At 42.4% G+C, this 6,000-nt stretch overlaps 1 protein-coding gene across 1 annotated transcript in view; it reads right to left on the bottom strand.

Annotated features, from left to right (window-relative positions):
- The window catches only part of hepacama (hepatic and glial cell adhesion molecule a), a gene marked incomplete at both ends in the record, with an annotated part of 43,400 nt that overhangs the window by 28,597 nt on the left and 8,803 nt on the right, over positions 1–6,000 (bottom strand). The window lies entirely within an intron of this gene.

Raw genomic sequence — 6,000 nt, 5'->3', positions numbered from 1 at the left:
GAGAGAGAGGGGGGGGGGGGAGAGAGAGAGGGGGAAGAGAGAGAGAGAGGGGGATAGAGAGAGAGAGAGAGAGAGAGAGAGAGAGAGGGGGGGGGGGAAGAGAGAGAGAGAGGGGGATAGAGAGAGAGAGGAAGAGAGAGGGGGGAAGAGAGAGAGAGGTACAGAGAGAGAGAGAGAGAGGGAGAGAGAGAGAGAGAGAGGGGGAGATAGAGAGAGGAAGGGGGGAGAGAGAGAGATGGGGAGAGAGAGAGACAGGGAGAGGGAGAGAGAGAGAGACAGGGAGAGGGAGAGAGAGAGACCTCAACCTCCTGTGTTGCGACTTTAACTCAGATGCTTCAGCACAGAGGCACGAGTCCAACCAGAGGAGTCCAACCAGAGGAGTCATTCAGAGGAGTCAACCCAGAGGAGTCAGTCAGATGAGTCCAACCAGAGGAGTCAGTCAGAGGAGTCCAACCAGAGGAGTCCAACCAGAGGAGTCAGTCAGAGGAGTCCAACCAGAGGAGTCAGTCAGAGGAGTCCAACCAGAGGAGTCAGTCAGAGAGTCCACAGAGGAGTCAGTCAGTCAGAGGAGTCCAACCAGAGGAGTCAGTCAGAGGAGTCCAACCAGAGGAGTCAGTCAGAGGAATCAACCAGAGGAGTCAAACAGAGGAATCATTCAGACAAACACAATTCAAACGGTTGATAGTTTTGACCAAAGTCCAGTTGATGGAACATGTTTTTTCGTGTTATGTAATGAGTCAAAATTATGCGAGAATATCTTTCTATGGCCTAATTTGTTATATGTATTTATAAAGTTGCCACTACATTTAGTAGGCAATAATGAAAATCGCGACAATACACAAGATGGTAGGGCGGAACAATATATCAAATTCATAGTGATGTGAATAATAATATTCACAATGTGAAAGAAAAAGGCTGCAATGGGCGTCCTTGACTCATTTAGAAAATGAGCAAATGAGAGGAAGTGAGATTGAGGAGAGTCTGGCAGACAAAACGTAAATATATTCCCACAATATACTCTAAAATATATACTAGATTCTAAACTTAAAAGGGAAATTCCACTGCAAAACGACATTCAACTCGTTTGACAGATTACCCCATAACTGGTTAATCCGATTCTAAGCGATCTCTGCTTATTAGAAAAATTGGCAGCGAAAATGTGTCGGCGCTAAACATCACAATGACGCATAGCTAAACCCTCACTCAATTCAGAAGAACTACAGTGGGTTGGTCATTTGAATTTCCTGAAACCTCGATTGTCTTTCTTGATAAGCCTTCCACTCTCTCTCTCTCTCTCTCGCCAGGTAATGGAAGTATCAAGCATGCTCGCTCGCCCTCCCTCCTCGTATGTGTGTGTGGTAGGGGTGTTAAGCTTTGACTGGCGTTTTCTGATGGCCCGCCCCCTTTTCGCCTCAGTGTAGTCCTTTGTAAAGCGGGAAGCTGGAGCAGTGGTTTAGGGGCTCTATATACAGACCTGTGAGCTGTAGTAAAAGCAACTATTATACACACACAGTGGAACTTCCCCCTGAAAACCACACATTAAAAAAGTGATATTGTGAGTTCTAGTATTTGCTTTCTACTAATTGCAATATCTGCACAAATTAATCACATTGGTCCTCAATCATTCACGAACGGACTTACGAGAGAAAAGTTACAAGCAAATTTCATCGTAACTCCACTTACGAGCTTTTTTGGGCAGATTGTGGCATTGTGTCGAACGGTTATTCTCTGGGATTCGCTCGTAGCTATAAGAGCGGGATTTACGAGCGCAGAGAGGCAGTCGTAAAATCGGACAGACCGGTTCAGGTATCCGGAGGAGGATTATCGTAGGTTTCCTCTTACGAGGTTTTTGGTCCACTTTTTTCTCCCATTTTCTATTTTTCTCCCATCCCAATTTTTCATATCGTCCAATTCAACCCTCCCCTGTCTTCGAACGCTGTTTCTTGCCTCCCACAAGCCGGCTGCAATGTGGACTAAGTCATACATAGCACATGTCCCCTCCGGTACTTGAGGTAACAGCCGTCACATCTTTTCACCTGCGCGGCTCGATCTTTCAGCGTCGAGGGTCTGGGCTTTGGAGGGGCCTCACCCCCGTCGCTTCTTGATTCTACTGCGCAGGCGCACCAACCTACCTGTAGGAGTCGCTGTCCACAATGCCCGATCCCCACCCTTCAGTTTCCCTCCCCGTAATACGGCCAATGTGTATTACTGTGGACGACCAGCTAAACTGAAAGCAATGTGGAGAGCGGGGCTCGAACAGGAAGCATCCTGTTCGAGCCCAGTCTCCAGCATTCGTTGCGAGCGCCTTGCCCACTGCGCCACGTAGCCGCCCTTTACAAGGTTATTTTTACGAGGAAACTTGTAACGAGAATGTTAGTGAGAATGAGGTCCAATGTGTTTTTTTTTTTTTTAAATTTTTTTTATTATTGCAAAACAAAACTTATTAAAAGTCAGTACTCAACACACAATGTATAATGAAACTTTCAGTAAAGGTGGTTAAAATATATGCAAGTACAGAAACAGGATAAAACAAAAATAGTCAATAATAACATTTTAACCGTATACCGTGTATATCCAGCGAAGTTACAATTATATAAATGTTAGTATATAATATACCCCGAATACCTATTTTCTAAAACCCTACACACATATGCTCCAGCTCAAATCCCCCCCTCCCGGACCCCCTCTTGGATAGTACCTCTATTATCCCTCACTCCTAACCAGACATCACCATTATAGGCTAGCTTTTATTCTCTCCACCACTTCTAACCACATTAACATTTTGGATTCATTGAGCCCTAGAATTCTTGCTGTTGATATTTCTTGATATATCACATCAAGATATGTAAGAAACCACACTTTCCGGCACATTTTTCCCGGTTGAAACCAACGTGATGCAATCAGTTTTTTAGCTACTGTGATACCCGATAAAACCAATCTTTTTAGTTGTGGGTTCACTGCAAACTCAAAAACATCATTCAATAGCAATACCGCGGGGTGTACAGGTATATTCCAAAATACGAGTATTGATAATTGTTGGGACACATCTTCCCAGAATGCCTTAACTGGTGGGCAGTCCCAATACATGTGCATAAATGTTCCTTCGTCCCCATTTGTACATTGGGAGCATTTGGAGTTTTGTATAAGCCCCATTTTGCACAGCCTTATAGGAGTCAAGTATGTCCTGTGAATATAGTTCAGATTGATTTGTTGATGATCCGGGTTCCTTGATGTAAGTCGGACATTTGCCCAGGCTCCTTGCCAATCAAAGTCATTTTCCAGGTCTGGTATATCCCTCCTCCAGACATTGTCTAGTTGAAGGGTTTCGTACGAGGACGTTAGTAATTGTGAATAAAAACCTGATACAAAACCTCCCAATGTATTTCTGTCATAGAAAAATTTGTGGTATCTGTGGTGTTCAATTGGTATGTGTAATGGAACACCGTGAGATCTCATACAAAGTTTTAACTGTATGTAAAAAAGCCATGTGGACTCGGTGAGGTTAAACTTTATGCATATTTCGACATAACTACAGAGGCCCTTGTTATTAAAAATATCCCCTAATGAGTGTATGCCTCTTTCTTCCCATACAGGGAATCTTATAGGTCGTTTTCCCATTAAGAGAGCTTTGTTATTGAATATGGGAGTGTGATTATGCCATACTTGATTGTTAGGAAATTTCCTTTGAGTTTCCCGCCATGTCCTGATTGCATGGGTTATTATTGGGCCAAATTCTCGCTCACAATGCTTGATTGAAAGTTTAGTGTATGCTATGTCTTTCAATCTCTGTGGGGCTACTATGTTTTCTTCTAATTCTCTCCAAGATACCAAAGCCTCGGGGTCAAACCATATCTTCTTCAATGGTCTTAATGTGAAGGCATTAAAATATAGTAAAAAATCTGGGACTGCCATGCCACCGTCTGCTTTACTTCTCTGTGCGGTGGATCTTTTTATGCGAGGTGGTTTGTTATTCCAAATAAATTTGTATGTGGAGGTTTGTAATCTTTTCCAGTAGCCCTCTGGAGGAGGTAACGGAAGCATTGAGCTGAAGAAATTGATTCTTGGTAATACATCCATCTTAACTATTGATACCCTTGCCTGTACTGAGTTTTTAAGTTTTGCCCACCTGTCCAGGTCGTCCTTGATTTTGTTCTGTATTTTTGTGTAATTGTGCTTCACCGTTTGTCTTATGGTGGGGAATATTTCCACTCCCAAGCACCTGAAATGTTTTACCATCGGTATCGCACCTGGGAGGGTTATACCTTTTTTTGCAGGGGTGTTAAGTGGAAGGAAAGCCGACTTCGGCCAATTTATCTTAAATCCCGATAGATCACCAAAGTTCTCAATCAACTTGAGCAGATGAGGCAATGTGGTGTTGGGGTTTTGCATGAACAATATTACGTCGTCCGCATATAAACTAATTTTTTGTTGTGTGCCCTTGATTACGATTGGTTCTATGGATTGGGATTGTCTTATATATTGTGCTAAAGGCTCTAATGATAAATTGAATAGTCCGGGACTAAGAGGGCAACCCTGTCTGGCAGAGCGTGATACCGGAAAGATTTTGGAGATGATTGTGCCTGTTGTAATCATGGCCGATGGGTCCTTGTATAGTACTTTAATCATATCAATGAAACCTTTTCCTAACCCCATCCTTTCCAATACTGCCCATAGAAACGACCATTCCAACCTGTCAAATGCTTTCATAGCATCCAGGGATAGTATCGCCTTAGGTGTGATGTCCTCTTTGTCTGTATCTAGTACGTGCAGTATTCGCCTTATGTTATCATTGATCAGGCGACCTTTTATGAAGCCTGTTTGGTCCGTATGAACTAAAGACGTCATATGCTTTTGCAATCTGATGGCTAATATCTTAGAGTACAGTTTGACATCGGTTCCGAGGAGGCTTAAAGGACGGTAACTACCGCATTCAGTGGGGTCTTTGTCTTTTTTGTGAAGAACTGAAATGAGTGCGGTATTTTGGTGTTCGATGAAGCTTCCCTCTTTGACTGAGTATAAGATCATATTTAGTAATAAGGGTCCAAATATGTCCCAGCAAGAAATGTACATTTCTGATGGGATACCGTCAATTCCCGGAGCTTTGCCGTTTTTCATTCCGGATATGGCCTTCTTGAGTTCTTCTAATGTGATCGGTACTTCTAACTGTTTAGCGTCTTCATCTGTAAGTTTAGGGAGAGTAATTTGATTAAGATATGTGTCTAATTTGTCCTGATCAAAGGTCGTTTCTGAGTTATATAAATCGGAGTAGAATTCTTTGAATGTATCGTTTATTATTTTGGGTTCTGTTACTAGAGCTTGTTGTTTCCTAATGGCAGTTATATCTGCAAATTTTGCATTAATTCTTAGTCGCATGGCTAATAGGTGACTAGGTTTAGAACCTTGGAAGTACTGCTGTTGTCTAGTGCTGCGTATTTGCAATTCCGATTTTTGTCTGTACATTGCTTTGATCTCGGTCTTTAGAATGTTAACTTGGTTATCTAGTCTAGTAGAGTTGTTGTATTTTAAAGAATTAAAAAGCGTTGAGTAAAGCGTTTCCTTTTCAGACAGTTTTGTGTTTTGATTTTTGCGCAATATGGAGGTAAATCTATCCGAGAAATCCTTGATCATACTCTTTACCGACATCCATAATATTCTGGGATCTTGCACCGAGTTAGTATTAACTTGTAGGAATACTGTGAGAGCTTCTTTAATTTGTGTAATGAATTCCTTGTTGTTAAGCAGCATCGAATTAAAACGCCATCTTGGGGCCCGGGTAGATAATGTACCAAATGTTGCTTTCAGGATTAAGTAGCAGTGATCTGATAGCGCATTGGGTGTCATTTCCACTTCGTATTTATCAAATATTCTCGGGGATGCAAAGACGTAATCAATTCTGGATAGTGTGTTGTGTCTCGCCGAACGACAGGAGTACTTGCGGGTCATGGGGTTAAGTGAACGCCATAAATCAGTTACTCCTGTTGATTTCGACCAATCTTTTAA

This window comes from Notolepis coatsorum (assembly GCF_963971535.1).
Source record: "Notolepis coatsorum genome assembly, chromosome: 1".
In the NCBI taxonomy this organism is placed as follows: domain Eukaryota; kingdom Metazoa; phylum Chordata; class Actinopteri; order Aulopiformes; family Paralepididae; genus Notolepis; species Notolepis coatsorum.
The sequence above is the reverse complement of the archived record's forward strand: the minus strand, read 5'-3'. Positions and strand labels throughout refer to the sequence as shown.